The sequence below is a fragment of the Pseudonaja textilis genome, chromosome 13 (assembly GCF_049901715.1).
Source record: "Pseudonaja textilis isolate UNSWEBS1 chromosome 13, rPseTex1.2, whole genome shotgun sequence".
Taxonomy (NCBI): domain Eukaryota; kingdom Metazoa; phylum Chordata; class Lepidosauria; order Squamata; family Elapidae; genus Pseudonaja; species Pseudonaja textilis.
This window is the reverse complement of record NC_142002.1, coordinates 11,461,564-11,486,416: the sequence shown is the minus strand read 5'-3', so window position 1 is coordinate 11,486,416 and position 24,853 is coordinate 11,461,564. Positions and strand designations below refer to the sequence as shown.

General features: G+C 42.7%; 1 protein-coding gene across 1 annotated transcript in view; it reads right to left on the bottom strand.

Annotated features, from left to right (window-relative positions):
* Positions 1 to 2,484: 2,484 nt before the first annotated feature.
* Positions 2,485 to 24,853, bottom strand: part of LOC148124726 (uncharacterized) — a 63,949-nt gene continuing 41,580 nt past the window's right edge. The window contains exons 7-9 of the mRNA XM_087941380.1: positions 10,569 to 10,671; positions 3,117 to 3,325; positions 2,485 to 2,808 (exon numbers count right to left, since the gene is read on the bottom strand). The gene's annotated coding sequence lies outside the window, so the exon portion shown is untranslated. The remainder of the gene's footprint in view (positions 2,809 to 3,116; positions 3,326 to 10,568; positions 10,672 to 24,853) is intronic.

The window sequence follows — 24,853 nt, the reverse complement described above, 5'->3', positions numbered from 1 at the left end:
AGGCAGCCGGCAGTCAGTGGAAGTAGCCTGCAGTACTGCACTCTAACCACTGTGTCACCATGCAGCTATCATGGTTGATGATCCTGGATGTGGCCTGCATGGGATATTATCATGCCCCAAAACTCCACAGATATTTCCTTGCAAAACTAAGCCATGATAACAGAAGCAAAAAAGTTGCCTTACCTGTGTTTTATAGATCGGTTTTCAGCTATCCTTGTCTTTCTTCTGGTTTTTTTATTTTCCCTGCCTGGCAACCTTAGGTGTCTTTCTTCCCCTCAAACTCTCCAATCATCCCCTCTTTTGATCTGACACACTTTTGTTTTTGAGTCATGCAAGCAACTGATGCTCTGTGGTTTGAGAATGAGTCAGTGACATGATGTCAGGGAGACAGGAGGCAAGGCTGTGCCAACACAAGGGAAATTGAGCCACCACTGGGAAGGAAAAATGCAGGCCAGAGACCTAACCTTGAAATGCTCTGGATCTGAGCCATGAAGGCTCCTAACACAACGAGAGACAAATGGAAGAAACCCCAGCCAGAGGCATCTGCAACCTGGCCAAATTCTAAAATGATGGCCATCTGCTGTGGCCCCATTCTAGAATTTACCCCAAAAGAAAAGTTTTATTTCCCCGTGGAAAGAAGCACCAGACAGTTGGCGTTGCTCAAAACAAACCACAGGACATAACACAGAACCTTCCAGCAAAGTAGGATTCTACATGGATAATTACAATTTTCCAAAACATCTAAAGGGCAGTTTTAATGTTAACTCTAAAATAATGGCTTTAGCCCTTCAACATCAGCCATCTCAGCAAACTCTGGGTTTTACTTTGTAGAAACCCTGTGAGTTGCAGAGGATTCTGAAGCAGGCTGGACTTCATCTGTGCCTGGAAAATAAACCACAATAAACCTCAGCCTGTCAATTTTAGACTGGCCAGTTTCTAATTATTGAAGCCAAGGATTCCCCCCCCCCCAGCCTTACAGAAAATTGAACTGGACATTATTCTGAAGCAAAATAGATGGATTAAGTTACATCTTTTTTTTAAAGATGTATTTTGATTCCTATAGGATGTCTTGGGGTTGGACTAGATGACCTACAAGATCCCTTCCAACTCTTCCATGACTATTGTTCTGACTTGATTTCTACAGGAAATCGAAGCCAGATTCACTTAACAACCATGTGACTCATTGAACAATTGCAACAATTCATTTAACAATGGTGGCAAAAAAGGTCGTAAAATGGAACAAAACTCACCAAATGTCTCACTTAACAACAGAAATTTTGGGCTCAATTGTGGTCAAGGACTAGTTATACTAGGAGCTGTAATAGAAAACAGCTGGAGAATTAGGCAGTACTATTTTAAAATCTTACTAGAGTGTGATTTAAAAGAGCATTTGCAAAATCTTCTCTGCCAAAAAGATTCTTAACATACATCTACTCAAGAATCACTTTTTATTTGGGGGGAAAAGGACTGGATACTACCCAGTAACAAGTTCATTTTTTCAAACCTATGGTAGCAGCATAATCTTCATTCCAGGTTGATAATCTTCATTCCAGACTGGACACCTTTTTCAGATGGAGGCTACCCTTCATTTATAATTTGTATTTTCCTCGTCTTAGAAAGCTGGAGGGGCTGACACATTTGTTGAGGCCCCACTGATGTCTTCTGCCCTTTGTTGATGTGGGATTTATGAGAAAAATGCAAGGAATAGATAAGAGCAATTTTTAAAAAAAAATTCAAATTTGAACCATCTGTTAAAGTGGGCAATCCAATTAAGATTTCGATTTAGAAAATCGTTTAATTCAGGTATCTGCGCATCCCCAGAAGGTATTTCAAAATTATTTAAAAGTATCTGACGCAGAGCTCTAAAACCACTCAATACCTCATGTCAAAGATTCATCTGAACTCTCTTCATCCCTGAACCTCTAGTAATAAATCCTACGAAGGTTGCCACACCTATTTTCAATGGTTTTCCTAGCCAAAGAATTTCACAGGATTGTTGTGTTTTGCTATCCAAATTCAACAAAGTCATCTGAAGGTCTCCAGAGGATGCAGAGCCTAAGAGGGATGGACACACACACACACACACACACACACACACGCCTACTAATTATCCATGCCGTTTAGACCCGGCAAACATTAATACATTTAATTCCTTCTAAATCTTCTTCATCCTTGCCAAGATATCTCAGGAAAGAAGAGCTTTAAAGATCTGGTTCCATTCTCCAGATTTGAAACTGGGTGCCAGGAACCATTTGAGGATCTAGGAATGTTCCACTTCATCCAGAGAAATCAAGTGGGAAGCAATTACAGTGAATACTTTGTGAATACTGTATTTTCAACCCCAAACTTACCTCCACCCTAGAATTACGGAAACAGAACTGCCAGAAAAGGGACCTGATTTGCAGTGAAACTTAAACCTCTTCAGCTTACAAAGGAGCAGAGCCGGCATATAAAATGATACAACAAAGCTTCCCTCCCTCCTCATCAGAGTACAGCAAAATATATTTATTGGGCCAAATGAATGTTATATTTTTGAGGCATTTTCCAATAAAAAGCCTGTAGCAAACATCTCAGGATATGATGTTGCACTCAGCAATTACAATGTTGCATGATGTAGCTGATTTAGAAAGCTTTCGAGAGTTTGTAGATTGACGTTCTGGGTTGTTCCCAAAAGGCTTTTCACATTGTCCATCATCTGTACTCTTCTCAGTATTAGAGGGATGTAATATTGGAGACGCCTGGACTTGACTGCAGATTTGGATCCCAAGGGATCATATTCTCCTTGATAGGCAAGCCTAGCAAAAGTGACTGGAACGGGAGAGAAAGATAGAAAAACAAGAGGAAATACAACTGGTCAGTTGGGCAAATAAGTGGCAGAAAAACGTATGCAATGTTCCGTACTCTGAATTCTTGTTAACACTTGCTCGCATTCCATGAAATATGATATATAGTGTAGGTTGCTTAATGCTCCCCCTGGAGATTGATTTTGAATATGTGCCCGTTTTTAAAAGATACAGAACAGAAAGCCAGAACAGAAAGTTCACCAAAGGAGACATAAGCGTGCATTTTGGAGAGATCTTGTTTTCTGGCAAAAGGCCCTCATTCAGCATCATTACCTTCCAAGCTCCTGAAAACTGTTTTGCTGACAGGATTGATTTTGGATCTGTCTTTCAGCTATGCAGCATCCAGAATCTGATTCTCTAATGGAAAAAGTATGCAGTCTACTCCAGTGGTTGCCAACCAGTGGGCCGGGGACCACTGGTGATCCACAAGAAAATTTTGGTGGTCCGCAGAGAAATGTCACCCACAAAGCGATTAATCCAGGCTGCACAGGAACACAAGGCTTGCATCACTTGCATTGCAGACAACACGAGGTAGTGAGGGGAGAGGGGGGAACTTGCCCACTCCCCCCAAGCCTGGCTACCGGGCTGCTTCTTTCTGCTTCTTTCTTCTTCTGCTTTTGGCTACATGCAAGGAAAGCAGCAAACGTCTTTCTTTCTCTCCCCAAACTCCACCAGAAATGAGTCTTTGGGACCCTGCAAGGCATCCTGCTCCAAGAGGCTGCGCCAGCATGACAAGTGTCACAAAGACTCATTTCTGGCTGAATTTGGGGGAGAGAAAGAAAGACTTCTGCTGCTACTGCTGCTTTCCTTGCATGAAGCCAAAAGTCTCTCTCTCCCTCTCCCTCTCTCCCCCTGAGAATGGAGCTGGAGATGGTTTCCTGAGATTCCAAATAAAGAATGATTGCTAGGTAGAAAAACTGGGTGGGGAATTTTCCTGCAGAATTTTTTTTAGGATTTTCCCAGGGTCTCCGGTCCACGGGATTTAAAATTATGAATTCGGTGGTCCCTGAGGTCCAAAAGGTTGGTGACTCCTGGTCTACTCTGAAGAATCCTAACATTGAGTACTTAACATTGCATTCATCAGTGGACACACCTGGGTGCATCATCACCCAGGGCTGAATATTTCTGGTTGAGAGCCAGTAACTGATTAACAATTCAGGCTACTTTCATGACATATGTTGCTAAATAGGCTAAAACATACAAAGGGCGGTTATAGAAAATGGGTATGTCTAGTAGTCTAAAGAAAAGAAGGACTAGAGCACACAGGATAGCAATGTTACAATATTTTGAAGGGCTCCTACAAAGACAAGAGGGTTGTGGTGTCAAAACTATTTTCCAAAGCACCAAAAGGCAGGACAAGAAACAATGGATGGAAACTAATGAAGGATTGAAGCCACCTAGAACTAAGGAGAAATTTCCTAGCAGAAAGAACAATCAACCAATGGTATTGGAGGAGGAGAACGTCTGCAGTGGATCCACCAACATTGAGGAGGTCTTCTTATAATTTAGGACTTGCAGCCTGTGTCCATGCTCCCACTGCATTCACTGCAAGGTTAGTTTTCAAGAAGCTTTATACATGTTTAAAAGCGTAGACTCTGGTGGCCATTACAATGGTCCATCCCAGGAGGAATTAAATGCTGTCTTAACTGGAAAGCCTCTTGACCCAGTTGGCAGTACTGAAAAAAATAATTCAGTGTTAGAATCTACAGAAGAACCTAAGAACTCTCCTTATCCAGCCTTCCTGCTTTTGCCCAGAAGCAGACACAAAGAAGATGCCATGCCAAGGAGTCCCTTTGTGTAATGGGCACGTGGAAGAGCAATGGAACAATGGGGTTGACCCCATTCAAGACAGCATCATTAACTCTAATGCATTTCTGGAGGAAGGGAGACAGCTGGAGGAAAGGAGGCAGAAAAACCAGTCAGCAATTTCTCCTGCTTATGCAAGCAAAGCTGTCAGAGCTAAGGAATCCATAGATGGCAAACATCGGGCCTTGTAATTACACAGCAAGCCTTGGCCTCCTGCTACAGCCACCTCCCAGGTGGAATGGGATGGCCTTTCGGAAAATGGAGAGGGCAGCATGATTAAAAGTGGGGGGCAGATTCCACACGCCTGGCAGCTGGCAGGGGATGGGTTTTAATTAGCTCAACTGCAACATCCCAGGGAGAAATTTGGATGTGGCAGCTGGGAAGTGAGGACAGCGGGGAAGGTCAAAGGCCATGCTTTTGGGGAAAGGAGCAAAAGATTGAAGCTCCATGTGGCCACTCCTGCAATATTTGCTCATAAGAGATGGCCCCACCAACACAGCTTGAGAAATGTATCTCTTATGGAAGGGAAGTTCTCCGTACAAAGGCTTTTATTCTCAACTGTTTTCTGGATTAATGGAGATGTAACCATAAAAATGGTTGCTAAGTTCCTGCAAATAACCTAGCTTGAAGGTTCCTGCAAATACCTAGTTGGGAGGTGACCTCCAAACTAGGTATTTTCACAACCAAATGAGGCTAAACTTTGTTTAGAGCTGGAATCACGCATGGCATTCCCAGGGATAGAAAAGATTTTAGCGCTGTTGAACAAAACATTCAGCATTCCTTCAAAAGGTCATATTGATGGAAGCTAAGATGCTGCTTAAGGTCTCTAGAACCCTACAGCTTCCCCATTCTTGCTTTACTTCACATTTCAGAGCACTGTTTCAGATCAGCGTTTGTCAACCTGGCAACTTTAAGGTGTGCGGACTTCAACTTCCACATTTCCTGATACTGGCTGGGGAATTCTGAGAGTTGAAGTCAACAAACTGAAAGTTGTCAAGTTTGAGAAATACCGCTATATCTGGATCAATGTAAGGGGCCTAGGTCCAAAGAAGCCTAATTAAATTCCCACTCACTGCAATCCTGAAACAAAATGCCAACAGAATAAAAAGAGCAATATATTTTAGGAAATTTAAAGTCGCCTATGGTTGCCAGATAACAGATAATCAGAGGGAAGGGAATCAAGGGAACTTGTAGGTCATCTAGTCCAACACTCTGCCCAAGCAGGAGACCCTACACCATTTCTGACAGTTGGGAATCCAATCTCTTCTTGAAAGTCTCAAGTGATGGCGCTCCCACAACTTCCAAGGGCAACTTCTGTTCCATTGGTTGATTATTCTCACTGTCAGAAAGTTTCTCCTTAATTCCTGGTTAAATCTCTCCTTGTTCAGTTTCCATCCATTGTTCCTTGTCTGGCCTACAGGCGCTTTAGAAAATAGCTTGACCGCCTCCTCTCTGTGGCAGCCCTTCAAATATTGGAACACTGCTATCATGTCTCCCCTGGTCCTTCTCTTTTCTAGATTAGCCAGGACCAGTTCCTCATACTTTTCATATGTTTTAGTCTCCAGTCCCCTAATCATCCTGGTTGATCTTCTCTGTACTTTTTCTAGAGTCTCAACATCTTTTTTATAGTGTGGTGACCAAAACTGGATGCAGTACTCTAGGTGTAGTCTTACTAAGGCTTTATAGAGTGGTATTAGTAGCTCACTTGATCTTGATTGTATCCCTCTGTTAATGAAACTTAGAATTGCATTAGCTTTTTTGGCTGCTGCTGCACACTGTTGCCTCGTATTTAGCCGATTGTCCACCAAGAGTCCAAGATCACAGTTACTGCTGTTAAGTCTGGTTTCACCCAGTCTATATGTGTGCTTTTGGTTTTTGTTGCTTAAGTGTAGGCCAATTTGAGCCTGCTTCATTTTTATTTTGAACCACTACATTTTCTCCCTTCTCCCACTAATTTTTGTAAAACAGTAGCAAAGAAACTTAAACCAAACCAAGCTCTTCATTCTATGTACCAATACGATAAAGATATTTGCAACATTGGTATTTAGAACATGGAGAGTAAATGTCAGTATTTTTTTTATAATATCAGCTTACTTTGGGGGGTGGGGGGGGAACAGTGTTCAAAACCCTAACGTTACAGAAGACTAAATATTCAGCAATTGGAAAAAAAGCTGTTAACTTGCAGGAGAAGGATCAAAACTGTGTCACAGGATCTGGCTTTCCTATCAGGGTAAAATCTTTTCTTTCTAAAACAAAGATTTAGCTGAGTTTTCCAGCCAAATATTCTTGACCTATTTTTCAGAAGAATTACTATAGAGGAAAACAAAACAAAAGAAAACAAAACCCATCAGGTCAGGTTAAATATACTAAGCAAATGGCAATTGCTTTATTTCACAAATGCCATCTACACAGAATTTAGGGTAGGGGTTATGGTGAATTTGGTTAATGGTTGTTGTTTTTTAAGTCCAGCAAAAAGAAAAGAAGTTGGAACAAAACCTTTCAAAGGACTGGAATGGATTTTCAACTGAAACAGGTTTTAATTAAAGAACCCCAGTTTATAAAGAAGAGAACAGCCAGCTCTTTGAACCTGACATCTGCAAAGATTGCTTTCACAGACATTATTTTTAAAAGTAAATTTCTTGTTCCTTTTGAGACCTGGATCTTGCCCAGTTCAAATGCAAGGCACTTAAGATAAAAAAATCTGCATTTTACTCCATCCATGAAATGCTGAGCTTATTGTGTCTTTGCACAACTTTCTGGTCACGTTCTGCCTTTGCATTTAAAAACTTTGGACCAAAATGTCACCGGATTGGAAATGTACTGGAACAATCCTCAAACAATATTTGAGTAACTGGTGCTCCTATTTCAGAACCGTATTGAGGAACAGACCTGCAAAAGATGAGAGATCTCTAGTCTTCTCGTCTTCACCTGTAAGTGATAGGCTAGAAAACGTTCCCCCAGCCCAAGTGGATGGGACCACAGCAAAGACATGGGAGGCCTGGATAGAAAAATTAACTTTCATTTTCAACTTAACCTTAATTAAATACTGTATCCATTACTCCTTGATCCAAGAAGATGAGGGAAATTGAGGGGCCCTTGGTGCTCTCTGAGCTTGGCTGCTTTCTTGCAGATGTTTCATTATCCAAACTAGGTAAGATCACTAGTGCAAACCCTATTCCCTTCTAGCATCGATGATGGTATGTAGTGTGTTAATGAAAAGTCTGCAAGAAAACAACCAAGCTCAGAGAGCCCCAAGGACCTCTCATTTCAAACCTGAGCTACAAATATTCTCCTTTAAGGGTACCAAAGATGGAGAAATTTTCATTCCTCTAACTCAAACTTTCTTCAGCCTTTTATGTAACTCCTTAACTCACAGAATTATGTAACTCCTTAACTCACAGAATTTGCTGATCCAGATTTTTTATGTCCAAGCTGAAGGAGGAAATCTGACCTTGCTCCCCATGTCCCCCTCCCCTCCTTTCCATTGAGGTTTCTCCCCATGCTTTCTGAATGAGTCACTCTCAAGTTTGGCTCAAAGCAGGGAGTTTCAGCCTAGCATGACAGACACTGTCAAAAATAGTTAATGCATCAGACAGGGTTGAATTTGGATGGGAAACAGGAGGCTTAAAGGAATGCTGATCCATAGATTTTGCCACTTGCCCTCAAGCAGAGATGAGGAACCATGGCTGCCTACCAGCTTTTCCAGGTTATCCCTTGACATTAGATATACTGTCCAGGATTGTTGGTAACTAGGGCACTGGGTTGATGGCTTCCATACCACAGCACTCACTCAGCCAAATCCTATTAGGATTTTTTTTTAAAGTTACAGCCCCAAAACTTTGCATGCTTCAGCTCTTATAAGTAGGCCAGATCAGGAAACAAACTTCACCAAAAAATTCTTTAAATCTGTATTTTGTTGATGTAGGCTTTATAGTAACAGCATTTTCCCTTTACTTTGTCAAGGTGGGAAAATCTTGACTTTCTTTCTCACATTTTTTTGTTTTGTTTTCTCAGGCTAAGCTAATGTTTTACTCAAAGTTTCCACCTATTTTCTTCAAGAAACCCCACCTCTGCTTTCCTTAAGAGTAGCACAGATTGTTTTAATCCCCTCAGAAGTCAAATTCAAAGTTGATGCTTCTGAGATTTGGAATGAAGCTGGGAAGGTTGTGTCACTATTTAAGGCTGGAGAAGTGAATTTAAGTCTTTCTCCTTTGTGATGTCATGCCACTGCATTTGGTGACGATTAAAATAGGGAAGGATGGCCACTTGAGAGCACGTGGATGAAGGATCATGAACTGTAGGCATCTGTTTTCAGATTATTTGACCTGCTTTTGCCAGCAGGCAAGAATTTTGCCTATAAATCTCTTTTGTTCCATGTTTATGTGGCAAGAAAGAAAAAAGCACAAGGAATGTAGAACAGATGCAAAAAAAAGAAGAAGACAGCATCCAACTCTTCTGCTTAAAATACACCCAAGGAGAGAGAGACAGAGACAGAGAGAGACAGAGACAGAGACAGAGACAGAGACAGACAGAGAGAGAGAGAGAGACTTAGCATGCAAATAGGAAAGTTCAGTCACTGATTTACTTTAAAATAAAGAAAGAAAAGAAAATGAGAGGGGAAAGGGAGGGAAAGTAAGCGTGACAAATTTTACTGGAAAGTCTAGTGGCATCATTCATTTTAGAAGAAAGAAAGATAGAAAAAAAGAAAGAGAAAGAGAAAGAAAGAAAGAAGAGAGAGAAAGAGAGAGAGAGAGAAAAAGGAAGGAAGGAAGGAAGGAAGGAAGGAAGGAAGGAAGGAAGGAAGGAAGGAAGGAAAAGATTAGTCAAGGAGAAGCTGAAGATAATAACTAGGATTATTTTCAGATGATTGTTGGAAACTGCTTGGACTAATGATAGAGCTCTTGAAAAGAACATGCTTAATAACAACATCTCTTTTAAAGGGTTTTATCTATGGAATTGTGGGAAAGAAATCAATAACTACAATGCTGCTACCAGCATTCCATAGTTGATAATATCATTAAGAAGAATTTGGCTGGGTCAGGCTTAGCTGTTAGACTGACGCAACTACCAGCCCAATGCATTCAAGAAGCTTTTTAACCATAGGGAGGGAGCTTATCTTTCAATATTAATAAGATTAGTGGTCATTAATAGCCTTTTCATTCATTCATGACTGGACTTCTTATCAAACTGTCTTAAGTGCATGGCCATCACAGCATGTAATGCCACTCCATTCCTCAGTTTAACTAACTGCTGGGTAAAGAAACAGTTCCTTCTACGTCAGTGTTTCTCAACCCTGGTGACTTGAAGAAGTGTCGACTTCAACTCCCAGAATTTCCCAGTCAGCATGTTGCTCTGCCTTGATTTAGGAGGCTATTATCCAAGACATATTGCTTATAAAGTTTATTTCAATATATGTTCTTCCAGGCATCTATCTTAGTTGGAAAATATAGTCTATATCTCAAAGAGCCGTGGTGGTACAGTGGTTAGAATGCAATACTTCAGGCTAACTCTGACCACAGTCTGGAGTCTGACTCTGATGAACTCAAGGTTGACGCAGTTTTCTTTCCTTCTGAGGTCAGTAAAATGAGGACCTAGATTGTTAGGGGCGATATGCTGATTCTGTAAACCACTTAGAGAGGGCTGTAAAGCACCATGAAGCTGTATATAAGTTAAGCGCTATTGCTATTGCTATCTTTCAGCATCATTCTTTACCCAACAGTCACTTCCCAGAATTCATCTGACATTTATAGGTATTTCAAGAAAACTAGTTAATGCACCATAAATCTTCATGGCATTGGTTGTGTCAAAGAGCTAAAAATATCACCGAAAACACCACCTGGCTGGGATACAAGAAAACTGGACCGTATAACTATTAAACTACACTGACTGTTCACGTATCATGTTGAATGACAGACCTACCTTATCCAAAACCACCTTGGTATGGTTATCTGTCTCTGCCATCCTGAGAAATTGAATCTGGATCCACATGTACATCAATTGAATGTCGATTCCTGACACCAACCTGAAATTATTTAAAAAGAGGCTAGTTTGAATTAACACACATTATTCATTACTAGATGTCAATGGCTAGGCTACTGGAACTAGAATATGATCGATTGTCTGAATTTTTGCATGGGTCAAATACGTTAGGTTCGAGCACCGGTCCAGTCTTCTCTGGGCCTGGAAGTTAAGCCTGATTAGATGTTTTTGATTCAATACCCTTACTCCCATATCCCATTGGTTCATCGACAAATGTTGGGAGACTTTAGAACTGTTCTCTTTAATGTGGTACCTTCTGGATTACAACAACAAGTATTCCTAGGTAGTCCAACCAATATATAGGAATTCTGGGGGTTGTAGTTTCAACCCATCCAGAGCATGCCTTGTTGGAGAGAGAACAAGTGCAGAAGAAGATGAACCAGTTCAATGGACTATCAGACCACATATAAAAGGTAAAAATAAAGGTTCCCCTCGCACATATGTGCTAGTTGTTTCCAGCTCTAGGGGGCGGTGCTCATCTCCGTTACAAAGCCGAAGATATATGAAGACGTCTCCATGGTCATGTGGCTGGCGTGACTAGTCGAAGGTGCATGGAACGCTGTTATCTTCCCACCAAAGGGGTCCCTATTTTTCTACTTGCACTATTTTTACATGCTTTTGAACTGCTAGGTTGTCAGAAGCTGGGACAAGTAATGGGAGCTGACACCATTACGCAGTGCTAGGGATTTGAACTGCCAAACTGCTGACCTTTCTGATTGACAAGCTCAGCATCTTAGCCACTGAGCCACTGCGTCCCTTTTAGACCACATACAGGACCTGAAAAAGGACTTGACTTGAAACCAGCAAAGACTCATGCAAAGGCATTCATCTGGAGCCCATATATTGGAGTTACACTCAGTATCCACTACTGTTGCAAGAACCATAAATATAATTCCCCATATCCTCCAACAAGGCTCCAACTTCTAAAACTCAGGAGGCATGGGCTGGTCAGCTCGTATATACAATATAGAGCCAATGTGATTTAGTGGTTAAGGCCCCAGACTAGAAAGCAGGTCAAGTTCAGGTCCAGTCTCAACCATGAAAAGTCAGCTCGGTGACTTTAGACCAGTCACTCTCTCCCAGCCTAGCCCACCTCAGGGCAGTTGCAAGGAAAATAGAAAGAGAACGGTGTGTCAGATTTATTCTCTGAGTTATAACAATAAAGAGTAAAGCTGGGATACAAACAAATCAATGAAAGATATCGATTGAAAATAATGCTTGAGTATCCAAATCAGATAGACATTTGTGTGGCTGTCTTCTAGACACAAGACTGGCCCTTTCATTTGACCAAAGGTGGCAATTATCTCCTTAAATGAGAAGTCAGCAGTGCATCCTTAAAAAGAGAGTTTAAGGGTAACAATTTTGTACAACTGTTAATTTGGAAGGAGGAGAAGGCTACTACCCAAGAACATGAAAAACTGGACCGAGTAACAGTTTGGTGTTCAAGTGCTTGATTGGATTGGATAAATCTCCAATCTACAATAAGATTGATTACTGGGAATGGGACAGGAGAGAATTACTGGAGAGCAAAGAGAAAGAGGAAATAAAGGGGGGGAAATACTACTAAAGCACCAGTCAGCAACTTTAGCCACGTATTAACAAATAGCACAAGCCTCCATGATCAACATGTGAGTTTGTCTTTCTTCAAAAGAAGGGCAAAGAGGAGTCAGTTAAGTCAAAAAAAAAATTCTGCCACTCTACAAATCTCCACACCTGTTCTTTATAACACTGAAATATTTTATGTGTCCAATTTCCGTATTTTGCACACGAACGTGAAAGACTGGGTATGAAACTGTACCATTCGTACTGTCAAACCTAAATGACCAAAAGAAAGGACAAGAGGGAGTTTTTAAAAAATAAATAAATCTAATGGACAGCTTTCTGAAACAAAGGACAATAAAGGACACGTGGTCAGAATACATATTACACATTTATCTCCACTCCTTTTTGCAGATGACAGCAATTTGGTAAAGTGGATTTGGTAAATCCTAGGATAAAGGGATTTTTGCACAACTTAGTGTGTGGTTAGCCATACAACAATTTTTTATTTAAAAATAAAACAAAGCAAAACATTTAATTGACTGCCTCGGAAGCATAAGGTTTCATCTCCAAACTCACAACATATTCTGGGCAGGAGGCAGTTAAAAAAAACTTAGGAATTAACTACCCTAACCCCAAACAGAATAAATCTATTAAACTTCCATCTCATTCAGCTAAAAGAAAAAAGAACAAGCTTTCAGACTTTAAAAAAAATAATGTTGTGACATTATGCATAATTGGGTGGCTAAACAATGTTTGGTAAACAAGCTTTTTGCCCAATTTGGGAGTAACATGATGCACACTTCCTTAAAGGAGGACAGCAGGGGAAAATACATGACTGTTACCCAATTCCCATTGTGACAGGCAGAAGTTAACAGATTGTCCTTTCTGCTCTGGAATTTATATTCCACAGACTGAGGGGTCAATAAGAATTGTCCAAACATATGAGAAATTCTAATTTTAGTTCCAGAGCTGACAGTTATCAATTAAATACAGCCTCAATGCTTGGGGTTCTGCAAATGCAGATGGTCTCTTTTCAGGACAGAGTGTCTATTTTCTCCAAACACTAATCAGGAGATGATTAGACTCCTTTTAAGCCATTTCCTATTATTGTTTTTCTGAAACGAAGCACAAACATGTGGTTAAAACTGTGAGCTGCCTTGTGCAATGGTTACTATTATTAGCTGATGTTTATTGTGCTTGCTATTGTTATCTGAACCACAGTAGAACCACAGAACCAAGTTCAAAACTGAATTTAACTTTAACTGAGTTTATAAAATACACCTGTTCCATACATCAGTTAAGAAAGCCCTAGAACCCCACAAAAAAGGAATAGGGTTTTAGTAGCAACCTACATGTTTGTTCTGACCAAGGCTTCTGAGACCGTAATTAAGCACAGGCTTAGTCCAAACAACTCTTGTTTTATTTCAGTGCTGGGAATTAAGTTCATTCCCAGCCTGTAATGAGTCTCAGTCTCTCGAGATAAGCACCCACCTTTCTCTCCTTTGAATTGCTGCCAACAACTAAAGTGCCCAATGAACTAGAAAAAACCAACCGAAGTACAAAGTCCACAGAGAGCTTCAAGGATTAATCTGAACAGAACAAACAACTTTGCTTCCTACAAAGGCTTCTTCACCTTTGCCTGTCCTTTATACCTTATGGGAGGGGCAATCACCTCCCAGCCTTACTCCCGAGTCATCCCTTTTGTCTCAACTGCTCTTGCCTTCTAGCAGCTCTGTGCACACGTACCCTGGGAAGAGGCTCCCCTTGTTCCTCTGCCTCACTGCTGCCAGACTCCAGTGGCTCTGGAGGCAGCACTCCACTCCCAGATGGCCCTGGCCCCATCTCTGCATTGGATGCAGGACCCTCATCTGAGTCCTCTCCAGACTCCCAGATTGGCCCCCGTTCTTCTCCACTGTCCGATTCTGCTGCTGTCTGCACAGGCTGCCAGCGAACCACAACAATGTTTTCCACAGAATGGGTCAACTTGCAGCTGGCCAACTAGCCACAGGACCATACAACAATTCAATTTAATTAATTAAAATAATGTAAACATCCATTTAATTTTGGTCATTCACGTTTCATTTTGTTCCTCTTTTGGCACCCTTTATCTAAAAAGTCTGTAGAGATTCTCAGTCTTCCAGGCCAAGGTTGCCCCAAAGGTGCTTTTTCAGGAGGCAACTGGACTTATTTTTGCCTTTTGAAGATATTTTGCTTATCATCCAAGAAGCTTCTTCAGTTCTGACAGGATAGTGGGGATCAATCCATCAGTCCTTCCATTCTGCACTATCCTGTCAGAGCTGAAGAAGATTTCTAACTATTGTTCACACTTATGACCATTGCAACATCCCCATGGTCACGTGATCAAAATTCAGATGCTTGGCAACAGATTCGTATTTATGACCATCCTGGGGTCAAAGGGTCCCCTTTTGCGACCTTCTGACAATCAATGGGAAAGCCAGATTCCCTTCACAACCGCATAACTAACTTAAGAACTGCAGCAAGCAAGTTTGTACAATGGAGCAAGGCTCACCTAACCAATGTCTCACTTTGCAACAGAAATTATGGGCTCCATTATGGTAGTCATAAGTTGAAGACTACCTGTGTTTAAATTTGCTGACCCTTTAGGGAAAAAAAATAGGGTTAGAATCATTTCACAAACTAATGCAAATCTTTTCCTTCGAAAGGCTTCCTCTCCGAAACTATAAAGGCCTTGCATTGCTTTTCAAAATCCATGTTTTACTCTCTCTACAGAATACAGAAAGGTGAACTTGATTTGGATTCCTTTGGTTTAGAACCCACCGAGAACCAATGAATTCTGGCAGGGCCATTTTCTAGCAAAGGTGGGTGGTACATCATATAAAGATAGACATATTTCGTCTTGGAGAAACTTAACACAATTATTCATATTAATCCAAAGAGGTTGAAGATGGGCTGAAAAGTTCCTAGTTTACTCTCCCCTGGGGCGGTCATGCTGGTGCCATTCCCTTTGTAATCTTTACTCACCAAAATGGAATCATAATTGTGCTGTTCGATTGCAAGCCAACTGCTCATGCCTACAGTGAACAACTCCAGAGTCACGGCTGCCAACCTCTTTCCCTATAATAGGAATTTACAACAGGCCTGGCTTAAAAACAGCATCTCTCCATGTGTGTCTATTTATGCATAAACCACAGGCTGAAACTAAAAAGAAAACTATTGCTGAAGAAAATTACAGTGGAAGGGTAGGCTATGAATTTCATTCCAGCTTCTGAAATTTAGAAAATTTTCTCACATCTTTTTGTTTGTTCAACAATAGAACCTGAGAGATTTGCTAGCCAGGATTTAAACAGATGATTAAAAATTTGCCCTATGCTTCCTTGGTTATTGTTAGATCTGGGAGGATGGTTCAAGAACGGAGGCAAGACTCAGATAGCAACAACAGCTCTTTATTAGTGACTTCAGATCTGAGCGAAATATCCCAGCCACAGCAGCCCCTTATATAGGGCTGGCTGCGGCTAGGCAGCCAACGAAGGTGATTTGAGTTTGCCGCTCTTGGCAGGGCCAATCGCGGAAGCCCGTTTACTGGCCAATCGCATCAGTCTATGGCAACCAATCACGATCGGCTATTTGTGGGCCAATCAGAGTTGCAGGCTTTCGAGCCTGCTAGTCCGGAACACCCCTCCCCTCTCGGTTCCGTTTAAGGGGTGGAGTAATATAGTCTCGCAGGTAGGCAGGTCTTCGCACCTGTCTACCTGACTTACGCAGTTCTGCTTGACCCTGTTCAAACCCGGGTTCAGATGGACTACTTGCTGGATCAAACAGGAACGGTGAACCAGTGTCATGGTTAGGGCTCTCCTCTGGTGCCCCCGGGGCGATAGAGTCCTCAGCTTCGTTGCTACTGCCATGGCTCCCCGGGCTCGCTGAACCAGCCTGGCTGCTGTTTCTTGGCGAAGCGTTCGACTGCCCAGGCTCAAATACAGCTGGTGAGTGTTGCAAGCTATGGTGTGGTGATCTCGGTGTTAGTTCAGAATAAACAGGTGTTAGTTCTAATTCTGGGTTCATGGCTTCCCGTCCCCCCCTGGTGTCAAAGTTAGGGTCAGGGGTGGAAGTTGTGGTTAGTCTGGAGCGTAGCTGGTCAATATGGCGTTTCCACGCTCTGCCATCAGTGGTGAGTAGACGGTAGGAGCGGGGACCCGTAACTTGAATTACTTGAGCAGGAATCCACAGGGGATCCCCAGAAATTTTTTTTGCAAATACAAGGTCTCCTACCTTAAAGGCACGGTGCTTGCTGCTGGAACCCAGGGGCTTTTCCGGGGTGTAGGCAGGGTGCAAACGGTCTAGAGGCGATCTGAGTTTCCTGGCCATCAGGAGTTCAGCTGGGTTCTTGTTGGTCATGCTGTTTGGTGTGATGTGTTGTAGGAGCAGCATTCTAGTGACTTTGTCGTGGATGTTACCTTGTTCCATTTTCTGCAGGGTTTTCTTTGTAAACTGAACCATTCGTTCAGCCCTGCCATTCGCCGCAGGATGAGTCGGCGATGTGAGTGCGTGTCAGATGCCCCGTTCCGCTAAATACTGTTCAAAGGCTAAGGCAGTAAATTGGGGCCCATTGTCAGAGACCAGGACATCTGGTAGGCCGTGTGTGGCAAAAAGTCTGTTCAGTTTTTTGATGACTGCCTCAGTAGTGGTTGCTTTCATTTTATTGTCCTCAAGCCAGTTCGAATATGCATCTACAGTTATTAAGAAAGTGTGGCCTCTTGTAGGTCCCGCAAAGTCAATATGAATGCGAGACCAGGGACCCCTGGGTGTTTCCCATTCTGCTGGTGGAGCTTTTGGTGGGGTTGAGTGGTTTTCCTGGCATCTGTTAAAAGAGGCGACCCAGGTTTCGATTTGTTTGTCCATACCTGGCCACCAGGCATAACTTCTTGCCAGTGCTTTCATACGCACGATGCCGGGGTGTCCATCGTGTAGCATTTTCAGGACCTTTTTTTGTAACTTAGTTGGTACAACAACCCGGTCTCCCCATAAGATGCACCCTCTTTGTGAAAAAAGTTCTGTTTGTCTGTTTTTAAATGGCTTAAATATTTCCTTAGGGTCGTAATCTGGCCATCCCCTCTCCACCCAGCCAAGAACTCGTGCCAAACAAGAGTCTCTTTTGGTTTCAAAGGCGATGTCCTGGGCCGTTAGTGGAGGCGAGGGCATTGTCTCTATTTGAAGTACTGGGAGCATGGGAGCTGGGTCTTCCTGTGGCTCGGGTAGTGGCGAGCGGCTCAAGGCATCTACGTGAGGAATAGATTTCCCCAGGCGATACTTTAATTGATAGTCGTAGGCAGTGAGAAATTCCGACCATCGCGTCATTCTGGGGGAGAGAATGTGTGGAGTAGGTTTGTCGCCCGCCAGAATGCCAAGTAGTGGCTTATGATCCGTTATAATAGAAAATGGTCTCCCATAAACATATTCATGAAACCTTTTAATTGCAGAGACAATAGCAAGGGCTTCCTTATCTAAGTGGCTATAGTTTCTTTCCGTTTTTGATAGAGTTCTTGAAAAAAATGCAATTGGTGCCTCTGAGCCGTTTGGTAGGATGTGGCTCAGGATGGCCCCCACCCCAAATGGTGAGGCATCACAAGTGACCATCAAGGGGAGTGTCTCATTATACTGAATTAGTACTGCATTAGAGGTAAGGAGGTCTTTTACTTGCTGGAAGGCGTGTTCCTCCCGACGTCCCCAAATCCAGGATGCCCTTTTATCGAGTAGTCTATGAAGGGGCTCAGCAACAGTCGCCTTCTGGGGTAGGAAGATGTTATAAAAGTTAATAAGTCCCAGGAAGGCTTGGAGGTCGGTTTTGTTTTTGGGTCTTGGGGCATTTTTGATAGCTGCCAATTTCTTTTCTGTGGGGTGGATTCCTTGCTTGTTGAGGAGGTAGCCAAGAAACTCCACCCTTTCTGTGCAAAGCTGGCACTTTTCCTTCTTAACCTTGAGGCCAGCATCTTTGAACCTCTGCAGGACTGTTCTGAGGCGTTTTTCTAATTGGTTTTTTGTGGGTGCTGCTATTAATACGTCATCAAAATAGGGCACGACCCCTTTTATCCCTTGTAATAGTCTCTCCATCAGGCTTTGAAAGATGCCTGGGGCTACGCTTACGCCAAACTGGAGTCTGTTGCATTTGAATGCACCACGATGTGTGACTATAGTTTGGGCTTCTGCAGTCTCGGGATCAACTGGCAGCTGTTGATACGCTTGGGCCAGATCTAATTTTGCGAATATTTTGCCACCCCCAAGTGAATGCAGGAGATGTTGAACAACTGGTACTGGGTAGGCGCTCTGCTGTAGCGCGTGATTGAGGGTGGCCTTGTAGTCACCGCAGATTCTTATGGACCCGTCAGGCTTTATGGGGGTGACAATTGGTGTCTCCCATCGAGTGTGGTCAATGGGCTCTAACACGCCTTGTGCAATTAATTTGTCCAGTTGCTCATCAATTTTGGATTTGAGAGCAAAGGGAACTTGGCGTGGCTTTAGGCGAATGGGTGCTATGTCGAGGCGAGGATTAAATGAAATAGGGGACCCCTTGTACTTGCCTAGGCTTTCATTGAACACTTCTCGGAAGTCGTGGACGAGGGCCGCCTCCCAGTCATCGTCTTCAGTATGATGGATGCCAGCCATTCCGATTCCTAATGGCGCGAACCACTGAAGGCCCAATAGACTTGGCCGGTCTCTGTCTACGATGGTGAGTGGTAGAATTGCATTATGTCCCTTGAAAGAGACCTGGAAATGGCAGGTACCTGCGACTGGGATCCAGTTGCCTTGATAGTCTTTCAGTATGAGTCTCTGACTGCTGAGGTCTTGGAGTCAGATGTTGGGAATCAGTTGCTTGAGTGTTTTCCAGGATACCATGGATAGTGATGACCCAGAGTCAACTTCCATGATGCACGGTTTGTTTTCAATGGTGACCTTTACTCGGATTTTTTTAGCGTCAAGTGATGAAGCGTGGCCGATGGTGATGGTTTGATGAGCCTCCTCTCGTCTGGGTGTGCCGTTAAACCTTCGGGGTCTGCTGTACTGGTTCCACTGGTTGCTAGAGCGGTCCCTCTGTGTGGTGGAGTTGCCATCATTCCTCTTTGGGCTGCTCCCTCTCCGTCTGGGGCTGGAATTTCTCTTGTTTCTGCATACCTTCGCGATGTGCCCTCATTTCTCGCAAAAATGACACATGGCGTCTAAAAATCTGCATTCGGATCGAGGATGGTTTCCCCCGCATCCGGTGCATTGGTAATTGGATTTACGACCCCGCTGGTCCCGTTGCTCACGTTCTGACAGGAGTCTGTGGACTTCTTCCTCCTCGCTGTCTGAGGATGACTTGACATCTTCATGATGGGTGGTTGAAGTGTACTTGTCTGGAGGTTTCCCAGCATCGTTGGTGGGTTGGCGGTTGGTTCCGCTGGTTTGACGCATTCGTGCTGCTGATTTACAAGTGGCTTCAGCTGTGGTGGCGTCTACTATGGCATCTGCAAGCGAGATGTCTCCCTTGGCCATGATCTTGCTCTGGACAGTTGGGTCTCTGAGGCCAAGGACGATGCGGTCTCTCATGGCTTTTTCAAAATTGGCGAAGCCACATAAACCACCCAGGTTCCTCAGGTCTGCCACAAAATCCCCAACGCTCTCACCTTCACGCTGGTCCCTCTGGTAGAACTCGTGTCTGCGAATGAGAGTTGGTACGGCTGGGGCATAATGGTTGTGCAGGATGGGAGCAAGGGTGTCCCAATCCATGGTTTTAACCTCAGCTGGCTTCACTAAGGCTTTAGCCATCTTAAAAACGGCTGGCCCCCAATGGGTTAGAAAAACGGCTCGTTTCTTGCTGGGCGTGGCATCTTTGAGGTTGTTGGACTCCAGGAACATTTGAAATCTGTCCATATATGAGTCCCAGTCTTCGCTAGCTGGATCGAATGGGGCGGGTGGTATAGCGCTGCTGGCCATGTCGCCGTTGTTGTGCTCTGTCAGCCACGTGCTCCTTCAGCTAGTTCAAATCAATAGAGTTCGTTGCCTCCACATCTCATCCTCGTCGCCAGTGTTAGATCTGGGAGGATGGTTCAAGAACGGAGGCAAGATTCAGATAGCAACAACAGCTCTTTATTAGTGACTTCAGATCTGAGCGAACTATCCCAGCCACAGCAGACCCTTATATAGGGCTGGCTGCGGCTAGGCAGCCAATGAAGGCGATGTGAGTTTGCCGCTCTTGGCAGGGCCAATCACGGCAGCCCATTTACTGGCCAATCGCATCAGTCTATGGCGACCAATCACGATCGGCTATTTGCGGGCCAATCAGAGTTGCAGGCTTTCGAGCTTGCTAGTCCGGAACAGTTATTAATACAGCTTTAAAATCATCTTAGGGACGCGGTAGCTCAGTGGCTAAGACGCTGAGCTTGTCGATCAGAAAGGTCGGCCGTTTGGATCCCTAGCGCTGTGTAATGGAATGAGTTCCCATTACTTTTCCAACTTCTGCCAACCTAGCAGTTCAAAAGCATGTAAAAAAAAGTGCAAGTAGAAAAATAGGGACCACTTTGGTGGGAAGGTAGCACACATGCGCAAGGGGAACCTTTGCCTTTAGAATCATCTTAGAATCCTTCTCTCTAATTATTCCACTTTAAAAAAAAACCACCTTACTGGCTACATTTTTGGCTGACTACTAGTGTGAAAAACACCTGAAGATTTGATTTGGCTTTCAAGATATCAGAAATCACAGGGTTCTTGTTCAAGACAGAGAGAATTCAAGCAGCTGATATTTCTATCTGCAATTCCTTTGGGAAATAGGATCTATTCTGCATCACAAATGGCTTTCCCCCCTCCACTTCTATTATTGGGAAGCTGTTTTGCCTTCTGGTTTCCACCCTAAATGTTTGCTCTTGAAGAAACAGGGGATATGCCATGTGGATCCTAAATATGTTAGTTTTATTTTATTTTTATTCTTTTTAGATTGCTTATTGTATATCAGCCTAGAGAAAACTAAGGATGATAATGATGTATAATGTAAAATAAAATAGGTGGTAAGCTGAAAAGGGAAATAATAGGGGATAAAGAATTGAAAATATATGTGTGGATGAAATGATATTGATATTGAATTAATGAATTGAAATATGAAATATGAAATGGAAATTTATTTAAAGATAAGTGGAATGGATAATGACATGAGGTGATATTTTACAAGATAGATGGAAATGTAAGTATGACTATGTATAAATGTTGTAATTTGGAACCATTTTGCTCATGTGAAGAGATGTGTAAAAAATAAAAATAAAAAACTCTTTGGGGAAAAAAGAAGAAACAAGGCTCAATATGAAATCTCTGTAAAGTTCAGCGGAATACAGCACACAAAAGAACTCTAAAACCCCAAAGCTACAATCAGCTTTAAAAAAAAAAATCCCAGGAGCAAGCATCTCAAACCTAAAATAACTCTTTTGCTTAACATTTCACACCAATGTGCTTATTTTTTTCCCCCCTCTTCTTTTAAATAAACTTGCCATCGCTCTGTTTACATCCTCTTGGAAGCAGCTAGCAAAAGATACTCAATACCTTCTTTTGCAGCTCCTTTTTTCCCTTTCCTTGTTATTACTTTTAATTGCACTGCTGATGTTTCCATTTGGGGCATCTGTGAAACTCAGAGAATGCCAGTTACGTTTCTGATACTCTCTTTGAATGGCAGAGGGACCAGTTAATTTTAGGAAGAAATCAGAAGCTAGGAGAAAGAGGGGAAAAAAGAGATATCTATCTGTAGGCTCTGTAGAAGAGCTCTTTAGTGATTTGGGTACAGGGGGTCCTTGACTTACGACAGTTCTGTTTAAAGTTACAATGGCACTGAAAAAAGGGACTTGTGACCGTTTTTCACACTTATGACCATTGCAGCATCCCCCATGGTCATGCCATCAAAATTTGGACACTTGGCACGTATTTATGTCAGTTGCACTGTCTAGGGATGTGATGATCCAGGAAGCAGCACACACGTAATAAATTCCCAAACGTAAATAAATTTCCTTTAATGCCTCCAACTTGGTCTCACTGTTCAATTGTTCGCAATTGGAGATTAAACTTTTTCCAAAATAGTCTCCAAATGAAAGAAATACAGTCCGAACTGAAAGAACAGATAACGGAGAAATAAAAAGCCAAAACAAACCACATGGAAGGAATTTCCATGACAGACCAGGATGATTAATTACAAACTTCAAGATAACAGGGCACAGTCTGTTGGAAGAACGCCAACCAAGATAAACCTCAGCCAGAAATAAAAAATGCTTTGCCTCTAGTAATGCTGTGTTTTAAACGCCCTTCCTTTATACTATTCCCCCCAGCTGCAGCCAATGAGGGGGATCATGGCTGCTTCCTCTCCTGTAAGCCACCTTGTTCCCTTCTCTGTTCCTCCCTGCATGCCTAGGATGAAGAAGGGATAGGCCTGGGTCTTTCTCTGACTGCCCAGCCAGCCTCTGCGCTTCTCCAGCCTCCTCCACAACCTCCGGAGCCACACCTCCACTCCCTGTCGGCTGTTCCTCCTCTCCCTCGAAGTCAGTCTCCAACAGGGGCATGACAAGGGGTCATGACCATCCGACAAGCAAAGTCAGTGGGGAAGCTTAACAACCACTTTAACAACAACTTTACAACGGCAGTGATTCACTTAACAACTGGGGCAAGAAAGAGCATGACATGGGGCAAAACTCACTCAGCAAGTGTCTCGCTTAGCAACAGAAATTTTGGGCTCCATTATGATCATAAGTCAAGGACTGTGTCATGCCCCTGTCAGAATCTGACTTGGAGGAAGAAGCCGAACAGCTGACAGGGAGTGGGAGTGTGGCTCCATTGACTGTGGAAGAAACCGGGGAAGGGCAAAGTCTGTGTTATCTGTGTTCTTGGCATCTTCCCAATTGTGTGAGTTTTGCCAAGCTTTCAAGTCTGAAATTCCTTCTCCTGCCTTGTCAAGCTAATAACTTCAGTTTGGTTTGTTTGGATTTTAAGTTACAGTTTGTGTGTACCTTGTTTTGGACTGAATTTTCTACAGTTAAAGTCTGTTCCTGGGAGAGTTTTTCTCCAGTCGAAGGTAACCTGGACATTGGGGGCAAAGTTGGAGATTGCCTGTGTTGCCTTTATGCCATGCCCCGGGTCACTACAGACTACCTGTATTGGGTTTTTAACTCTGTAAGCTGCTGGGATCATTGAAAGTTGGGCAACCGTATAGATTTTTTTTCTTACAAAGTAGAGCTATTATTGAACTTCACTGGCACCCTCGTTGCCAACAATACAGCAGCTCCTAAGAGCTCTTCACAATTCACTTGCATCTTCTTCCTCTTCCTCCCTCTGAAGACAAATACTGATTGCTCATAAGGTGTTGAAAGGGGAAAAGAAGAGAGACAGAAAAAGTCCCTATTAATCTAGGCATGTCTGCAATAGGCTCTCTCAAGCCTTGGTGTGTTAACTCTGCTCTCCCAGTTGAGTGTATCACCAGCAAGGAATTTAATCATTAGGCGATTAACAGTTTAATAACACTCAAAAGGAAGTAGGATCCAAAGAGGCTTAGCAGAGTACGCATCTGCTCCAAATGCCAGGGTTGTTGCTTGTTTAAAAGTGTCTCTCAACTATGAATTGGTCTCTCTCTCTCTCTCTTTCTTCGGCACATGTTAATTCCCAATTCTTTGCATTCTAAAAACCAAGCAGGTGGGTGGGAAGTTGCTTACTGATCAAATGGCTTTCTCCTAGAAGATGCATCTCATCTATTTTTCTTTCTTTACAGGTGCTATCCCTTCCTAATGAAGGAAGGAGAAAATTGGATGCTCCACTGCCAACTATGTTTGCTAGTTAGCAGAGATTCAGGAATTAATCATATACTGTAGCTCTGCATAGATTAAATAAACTATTATTCTAATTCAGTGAAGAGAAGAAGAAAGGAAGAAGAAAGAAGAAGTGAGGAGAGAGAGAGAGAGAGAAAGAAAGAAAGAAAGAAAGAAAGAAAGAAAGAAAGAAAGAAAGAAAGAAAGAAAGAAAGAAAGAAAGAAAGAAAGAAAGAAAGAAAGAAACTATTATAGTCCTGCAATTGTCTTGTTTTACTCTGTTATTCTTGTTGTTATTCCCACTCAATGCTCAATATAGAGCTATATTATTATTAAATTACAATAGGCAGCCTGGGAAAATTAATAGAAGTTCCCCATCGGGTGTTTTCCAGATATTCTAAAATGCTGACTGGCACTGCTGGGAGTTGTAGTCCCAAGCCAACTGGTGTGTAGCAAGATGGGAGAAGAAAGACTACTATTTTTATTATGTTCCTCCAAAGAGTTTGTATCTATTGGAGCAAGCCTAATAGGAGACTTCTTTCTTATGCTTCTTCTCACTGGCCAGCAAGGCAAAGCTGCTGCATTCCTAAACAGGTTCAACTGGAATGGAAGACAGTAGCAAAGAGATGCTGCCTCTTCTGTTCAATCAAGGAATCGTCCTACAGCTGACATCTATTGTTGAAGTCCACATTCCATCTTATTAGTCCATAAAACAATCAATTCATGCCACAGCTAGCATTAGAAGAACAAGCTAGTTGAGATGTTCCCTTTTCTTCTAAATGCTAGAAAACCGATAAGAGGAACTCGGATAGGAAAGTGCAGACTGGATGGTGGTTGACATAG